Genomic DNA, 8,827 nt, shown 5'->3' on the forward strand with positions numbered 1-8,827 from the left:
CACCTAAAGTAACCAAGTTGTGCCATAAAACAAAAGGCAACTGCCATCCAGCACACATCCTCATTCTCCCTGTCACTATCATCCATCATTTCTGTCTCACCAAATAGGAATAGCCATAACATGCTTTTTCTTCATCAGTTTACAATTAAAAAAAAACAAATAAAGGCTAAGGGGTAAAATAATACAGTATGTTGATGTACCATGTCCTACAAAATGTGTCAGAACACTTAAACAAGGAGGAATGAACACATTGTAAAATACACTCAACTGAATTGCACAAACAGGTTCACCTGGATACAGTAATCATAATTATACTAACATGATAATTTGATATAAAAATATTATTGAATCAACATGATAAAATGACATTTTAAAATAATTAAAATATTAAAAAACCAAAAAGCATGGTTATAATAAAACAACAGGTATGCACAACATTTTACATGTTTGCCAAGCACTGTATAAACATTAACTATTTAATGCTCACATCATTCATGTGAGTGCTGGGTAAATGTAACCCACCTACCCTTTCATTGTACATGTACAAATGTTAAGCCAATGCATGTTTCAAAATTTTGCTGCAACTGAGGGTGATCTCTCTCCCAGCATTGCTAATCGAGCTGAAGGATCAGTGGCTAGTTGCCACATAACCTGAATCTGCTCCCAATTAAGTCAGTGGGACTTTTGCCATTGACTTCCACAGGAAGCACAATTAGGACCATAAGGAGTATTCTGCACTGCTTTGCCCCGGTGCAGTTATTTAACCTTGTTGAAAATGGGTGTAAACGTAACCACCAATGCAAGTTCATGTAGGATTCCTTTTTAGCAACATTCTGCACCCACTTTGCACTCACTGCAGAGGTCTAAATGATCGGATGTAATGCACAGCAGAGGTGAATAAGGCCCTAGTTTTAGCAGAGATTTGTAGCTCAGTGCAGGTTTTGTGTTTCCAACTAGAGACTTGCATAGTGCCTGTTTATTTTCTTTACCGGCATTTCTTCAGCAAGCAAAAGGTCCGGAGGCATCTGGGGAGTTATCTCCCTTGGCCTGATGTTATTGTTTACAGGCAAAAAGAAAAGGAGTACTTGTGGCGCCTTAGAGACTAACAAATTTTTTTGAGCATAAGCTTTCGTGAGCTACCACTCCTTTTCTTTTTGTGAATACAGACGAACACGGCTGCTACTCTGAAACCTGTTTACAGGCAGAAACACCAGTCTGCACAAAATGTTCTATTAAAAAGTGCAATCGCTAGTTAATGTGGGGGTTGTGTGACCAGTGATTCTTGAGATCTATATGCCCACTGTGTTGCTATCCAAAGAAGAAAAAGCAGCTGAAATATGTTTTTTCACCATTCCTCCTCCCTCACAGCCCTAAAACCCAGAAAAGCAAATACTAGTGTTCATCTGCAGCAATGCTGTGCTGGAAGTCCTTACCCTTTAAAAGCTCAGCAATTAAGCACAGGTTTCAGAGGAACAGCCGTGTTAGTCTGTATTCGCAAAAAGAAAAGGAGTACTTGTGGCACCTTAGAGACTAACCAATTTATTTGAGCATGAGCTTTCGTGAGCTACAGCTCACTTCATCAGAATTCATTCATCTGATGAAGTGAGCTGTAATGAAGTGAGCTGTAGCTCACGAAAGCTCATGCTCAAATAAATTGGTTAGTCTCTAAGGTGCCACAAGTACTCCTTTTCTTTTTGCAATTAAGCACACTTACTTCCACTCTGTCACTTACTCCCACTATGCAATTGCCCTTCCTCGCACTGCGGGATTTTTTTTCTGAGTCCTTTCACTTTCCCCTCGCACAGCCCTAATGGCCAACACCCTCCCATTCCACCTAAATGTTATGGAGAAGGAGAAAAAAACAAACAAACCACCATCTTCTTTCTTGTTTGATCAGTGATTTTTAAGCACTGGCCTGCTGGGTGATCTTGGGCAAGTGCTTTTCTCTCTGTGCTTCAGTTTCAAAATGGGGGTAATGATACTGACCTCCTTTGTAGAGCACTTGGAGATCTATGGATGAAAAGTGCTATATAAGAGATATGTTGCCGGCACCCAGTGCCAAGAGGCTAAACAACAGCTGAAGTTGGTTCGTTACCCAGTGTGCTACACCCAATAATCACAACGGGATGGAGAAGCAGAAAAGTTTATTTGAAGCTTCAAATAGGTACAGGGAGATTTGAATCTCAAATCCTGTACACAGAGCAGGAAGTTACACAGGCTTTTATACATTCTTTTTCCCAGCATACTTATCCAATAGCAAGCTGCCCCAAGTATCCATATAGCCAGCCAATCCAGTTCCCAGCTAGTTCCCTGGTTCTCTGTATCATTTATTAAACTATACATAAAGCTGCTTTATTCAGCATTGTTCTTCCATATCTGCTCTCTGTGGCCTTGCTTAGTTTCAGGCAGTCTGACTCTGCAACATATTGTTGCAGATTCTCAGCCTAACTGCTGTGTGTGCCTCCAGGCGGGGGGGCCAAGGACACTTGGGCCTAGTACGCAGAGCTGCTGCGAGTGCCTCCAGGCGGGAGGGGGGGCCAAGGACACCTGGGCCTAGTGCGAGGGGGCTTCATTGACACTCGTGGTCTTCCACCCCCTCGAGTTACCTAGTGGCCATGCCCCAGTGTCCCCAACAACTTCCCCCTTTGAGAACACTCAACAACCTTGGCTCTGAGTTTTCTCACTTGGGCTACTTATTTCTTTACAATAGGATTTTGCATAAGCACTTTGTGATAGCCCTGAAGAGAATGACTTATTAACTTTTGCAAAAGGGCCTTGACACATGATACTGCACAGCATAATACCAGTAATACAAGCAGTACAGGAAAGAGAAGTTTCAATAGCAGGCTAAATAAACCACCAAGCCAAGACGACAAACCCCAGCCTGAAAACAAGGTTTGCAACCAATCGTTCTCTGGGGCAGTATAGGCAACCTGTGCTCCGGCTCGGGCATGGGCCTCAGCCTGTACCACCTTTTCATAGATCTCATAACTGCTATCATTTACATATACACAACATCGGGGCCCGACGAGGGCACAAACCCCTCCTTGGGATGCCAAGAGATAGTCCAAAGCCAGCCTGTTTGGGAGGGAAAACGTCCTGAGCTGCTGTACTTCTTTATTTAATGTTTTTACTGCTGACCCTAAATCACTAACCGAGTCCTCTAACTCTAAGGCCACCTTCTCAAGTACCATCTGCAACCTTATAGTATAGCGGCCTATGCATGCCATGGCTGGCCCGGTAAACAGTGGTGCTATTCCCAGTACAGAGCACCCTACAAGCTTCTCGGTTGTGAGGGGATTCTTCATATTGCCCTCCAATGCCGTAGTCAGTCGCCGCAGGGTCTTTTCTCATGACTCAACAGAGGTGTCTCGGGCATTTCTAATCTTTCCTTTGGGCAGCGTGGCAGTTATTGACAGATGAGGAACTCCGTGAGCTATATAACAGCTACCTGTCCAGTTGGCTGGCAGCACCTTGTAAGCCTTTCAGCCACATACAAAATAGTGACCCAGTAAGGACTGTTTCTTAAGGGGATTTCTGGGATATTTAAGGCTGCTTTGGCTGCTTTTTTAAACAATTTATATGCCCCTAAGGGGGCATCTTATTTTTTTGATTGGGTACAAGTGGGGGCGTTTCTAATAGTGCCGTTCAAATTACACTCACCATAGGGACCACTACAAACCCACCATTGGCTTGCTACATTGGAGATATTAACTGGACGGCAAGTTATATTTCCAAACCTTTCTTTTGTGGTAAGAGTATTTGTAAGAGTTTCCCTAAAAGGGGAGGAACCATTACACCCACACTGTTGGCCTCCCCTTTTGGTCTTTATCCAATACCCATCAGCCCACTGTGTAATAACACAAGAGCTTTTTCCCACAGGACGCCCATAGTGATCAGATTGGTTTCAGGTAAAACATAACTCTCCCTCAGTGAGTACTGCAACTGAATCCTCCTGGTCCTGATAGGTGGTTTGCTGTAAAGAAGTCTTATTCCAGAATGGCGAGTCCGTTCTTTCCTGCTCTTTGGTGGTGGCTAATTCTGCTAGGGTCAAGGGCAGCATGTCAAGGGGCATTCCCGTTTTGGGGGACAGTGGAGTCAGAGCACATACCCAGCAATCAGTCTGGTTTGTTAAATTAGCAACATGGTGCGCAAGCGAAACAAAGGAGTTATGCTCCCGATATGCACAATTTGGAAATACCAATACAGAGAATAACAATGTTACCCAATTAATTATCACCAGAGTCTTCCCAACCCATGGTCTCCAGTACCTGGGTGAGCCCATTTTAGCATTAAGGTGCCTGCTATTTGTGTCTTTTAAACAGTAGCTTTAGCCCGAGATCGTCACTAGATGAGGAGTCAGCAGGTTGGACGGTCCACTGTTCTGCTGACGAGGGGGTGGGTACTGCCTTCAGACAAGAGTGATGGATCCAGTTCTTGTGTCCCTCGATCTTTGCCGCTGTATGGGAGATCAGCAGGACGGTATAGGGTCCTTTCCACTTTTCCTGGAGAGGCTCGTCTTTCCAGGTGCGAACAAGCACAGAGTCACCGGGCTGTAAGGAGTGGACAGGAGAGTCCAAGGGGAGAGGCTGGGAATCCTTGGTATACCTGTGAAGAGACAAGAGAACAGCAGACTGGGAACACATATACCGTGACAAAAAACCATTACCCAACTCCCATTCCCCTGACAGAACCGGGGTGCCATTCATAGGCCATGCCCTTCCAAACATAATTTCAAAGGGACTGAGCCCTAATCTATTCTTTGGGAGAACGTGGATACGGAGTAGGATGAGGGGCAAAGCATCAGGCCATCGCAGTGAGGCTTCTTGGCACACTTTTGAGAGATGCCGTTTAAGGGTCTGATTGGTACGCTCCACTACACCACTGGCTTGCGATCTCCAGGGCGTATGGAGTTTCCAGGGGACCTGTAAGGCATGTGAGATGCTTTGAATGATTTTTGATGTGAAGTGTGTCCCGTTGTCAAATTCCATCCATAGGGGGAGTCCAAAGCGAGGAATAATCTCCTTAACAAATTTGAAGGCCACTGTTTTGGTAGTGCAATTACGGCATGGGAAGGCTTCTGGCCATCTGCTGAACCGATCCACTATAACAAGGAGATATTTGAACCTTTGGGGTCCGGGGAAACTCAGTAAAGTCTATATGCCACATTTGTCCAGGGCCCAGAGTGGGTTCTAGGGCAGCTGGTGGCACAGGATGTCCCGGTCGGGGGTTATTCTTTTGGCAGACTAAGCAGTCCGCTTGTACCTGGGCAGCCAGGGGTCGGAGTCCGGAAGTGATAAAATATTTTCCCATTAGTTGGATAAGTGCTTCCCTGCCAGCATGAGCGGTTTGATGTAGTTTCTGCAGCACTGGCCGGATTAGGCCCTTTGGTAAGAGGACCTTCCCTTCTGGGGAATGGAGCCATCCCTCCTTTTCCCGGAGACCAAGTCTGTCAGTTAGCTGTCTCCCCTCCCCAGAGTACTGAGGGGTTGGAAGCTCCCCTACTGATGGGATAAGGGCATGCATATGGGCTTTCTCAGTCTGAAGGGATGGCAGGGTGGCAGCATGCTTAGCCTCTCTATCTGCCCGGGTGTTACCTCTGGCCACATCTTGATCCTCCCTTTGATGGGCTTTACAGTGTACCACAGCCACTTCCGAGGGGAGTTGTACGGCTTCTAGGAGCCGAAGGATTTGGGGCCCATACTTGACTGGGGAGCCTTGGGCTGTCAGCATTCCCCTTTGCTTCCATAGGCCAGCATGAGCATGCAGCACACCAAAAGCATACTTTGAATCAGTAAAAATGTTGACCCGCTTTCCTTTTGACAGTTCAAGTGCACAGGTCAGGGCTATTAGTTCGGCAAGCTGGGCAGAGGTCCCAGCAGGCAAACCTTCAGCTTCCACAGTGTCATGGAGCATCACAACAGCATAACCCGCCCTCCTTTGCCCATCTATTACAGTACTGCTACCATCAGTGTACCACTCATAATCTGCATTTGGGAGAGGTACATCTTTAAATCCGGACGGTTGGAGTACTGGGCATGTATGATCTCTAAACAGTCATGTTTCTGTTCCTCTGTTTCTGGCAAGAGAGTGGCTGGGTTAAGGGAGGGGCAAGGCTGTAAGGTGACATCAGAGTTCTCTAACAGCTTAGCCTGGTACCGAGCAATCCGAGCCTGGGTGAACCAAAGCCCTCCCTTTGCATCCAATAAGGCTTGGACCATATGGGGAGTATAGATTTGCATAACCCCTCCCAATGTTAGCTTCTCCGCTTCCTCAAGCACTAGGGCAGTAGCTGCGACCTCCCGTAAACATGCCGGCCAACCCTTTGCAACCTGATCCAATTGCTTAGAAAAATAAGCCACGGGACGTCTCCATGCTCCTAACAGCTGTGTGAGCACTCCTAGGGCCACCCCCCTTCGTTCATGTACATACAACTGAAACAGCTCTGGACCTGCTGGATCTCTCTAAGCCATCAATTTTCTTTTCAGGATTTTAAATGCTCTATCAGCCTCTGGGGTCCAATAGAAGGGGTCATGATCCGCTCCTTTTACACAGTCGTACAGGGGTTTAGCCCACAGTCCAAACTCTGGTATCCATATCCTGCAAAAGCCTGCCATACCCAGAAATGCCCTGAGCCGCTTACAATTACTTGGAGAGGAACTTGACAGATAGCTTCCTTTTTTTTTTTTCGCTTGAACGCTGATGCTCCTCTTGCCTTAGCTGTAACCTGATCCCTCTCCACCTCAGATAACAGGGTTCTCAGGAGGATATTACAGTCAGCTCAATCCGGCTTGTGACTACTGAGGCATCCCTCAAAGACTAAAATAAACCTGCTTGGGTTCGTTGAGAATTCCCCAGCCTGTGTTTTAAAAGCTACTAAGTCTATTGGATTGAATGGCACATGGGCGTAAACTTGCATAGTGGTAGCCTGACGTCCATCTGCCCCAGGCAAGCCACAACAGTCTCAGTAAGCAAAGGATAGAGTACCACCGAGGGGGCAATCTCTGTAACCCGAAGCATCCTACCCTTATAAGGTGGGGGTGTGGGGGCCAAAGGGGACACCGGCTCTGCCATTACAGTGCGGGTGGGGGTCTGGGGACTAACATTAGCTACTACCGAACCAGTCGGAGTCAAATTACAACTTTGCAGAATTACAGCTCTGTTCTATTTCTTAAAGCCATAAACGCTTGTGCATACAAATATTCATTCCATTTACCCATTCACTGACAAAACAAAACTAATTGGAGGATCGTGTTGTAATTAATTGACCCTCCTGGTGGCCACCACTCTTGGTCCTCTAGCTGATATTGAGGCCAGTCAACTGTACAGAATCGTTTTAATTGGCTCTTAGTCATTGGATCCGCACCAAACACCTTCCAGTTTGCTAGAATGCACTCTAGGGGCGTACACCGTGCCCTAACCCCTGAGCTCTGTCCCTGTCCCATACCTACAGGGTAACTCTGGGCGTCCCCAGGTTCCAACAGAGCATACAATCCGGATTTTAAAAGGTTCCTACCTTATCCAAGGGACCGGTTCTTCACCGTGGCCTGCAGCTGCTCCTCCCCCATGTCTAAGGGACCGGTTCTTCACCGCCGTCCACAACTGCTTCTCCACTATATGAGTGCGTTGCACCGTTGTGCCCTCCGGGGTCGATCAAATTGCGTCTCCTCCGAGGCCCCCGATGAACTCACCGATGCGCGCTGGGCATCGGTTCTCGCCACACTCCTCGACTTCCAGGAAGGGTCCGGGCAAAGCTAAATTGCAGCCTCGTCGCCCACCCAGGGACGCCAAAAGCTGTTGCTGGCACCCAGTGCCAAGAGGCTAAACAACAGCTGAAGTTGGTTCGTTACCCAGTGTGCTACACCCAATAATCACAACGGGATGGAGAAGCAGAAAAGTTTATTTGAAGCTTCAAATAGGTACAGGGAGATTTGAATCTCAAATCCTGTACACAGAGCAGGAAGTTACACAGGCTTTTATACATTCTTTTTCCCAGCATACTTATCCAATAGCAAGCTGCCCCAAGTATCCATATAGCCAGCCAATCCAGTTCCCAGCTAGTTCCCTGGTTCTCTGTATCATTTATTAAACTATACATAAAGCTGCTTTATTCAGCATTGTTCTTCCATATCTGCTCTCTGTGGCCTTGCTTAGTTTCAGGCAGTCTGACTCTGCAACATATTGTTGCAGATTCTCAGCCTAACTGCTGTGTGTGCCTCCAGGCGGGGGGACCAAGGACACTTGGGCCTAGTACACAGAGCTGCTGCGAGTGCCTCCAGGCAGGAGGGGGGGCCAAGGACACCTGGGCCTAGTGCGAGGGGGCTTCATCGACACTCGTGGTCTTCCACCCCCTCGAGTTACCTAGTGGCCATGCCCCAGTGTCCCCAACAGATAGATACTGTTATTATTATTTAATTATTTATTATATAATTTTTAAAAAGTTTATTAAAATCACAGTCAAAAAACCCCAAAAGATTATATTTTGCCTATCCTCCTTTTCCATAGTCATGATAAATATTATAGTTATTATTTGGTTATTAAAAATAATCAGCTAAAATTCAAGTCTCTGTTTGGAAAAGTAAAAAAATAAAATATATATATATAGTCAAAAGTCCCATTCGCTTCCGTACATATATATATGGATTCACCAAGGGAAGGTCATGCCTGACTAATCTAATCGCCTTCTATGATGAGATTACTGGTTCTGTGGATGAAGGGAAAGCAGTGGATGTATTGTTTCTTGACTTTAGCAAAGCTTTTGACACGGTCTCCCACAGTATTCTTGTCAGCAAGTTAAGGAAGTATGGGCTGGATGAATGCACTACAA

At 46.3% G+C, this 8,827-nt stretch overlaps 1 long non-coding RNA gene across 1 annotated transcript; it reads right to left on the reverse strand.

The window, feature by feature from the left end:
• Positions 1-2,127: 2,127 nt before the first annotated feature.
• Positions 2,128-8,381, reverse strand: LOC142071222 (uncharacterized). The gene is made up of 2 exons (XR_012667287.1): positions 7,517-8,381; positions 2,128-4,608 (listed from the first exon to the last, which is right to left on the reverse strand). It is a non-coding gene; the product is annotated as an uncharacterized LOC142071222 (long non-coding RNA).
• Between the last annotated feature and the right edge of the window lie 446 nt (positions 8,382-8,827).

Source organism: Caretta caretta, chromosome 2 (genome assembly GCF_965140235.1).
Source record: "Caretta caretta isolate rCarCar2 chromosome 2, rCarCar1.hap1, whole genome shotgun sequence".
Taxonomy (NCBI): domain Eukaryota; kingdom Metazoa; phylum Chordata; order Testudines; family Cheloniidae; genus Caretta; species Caretta caretta.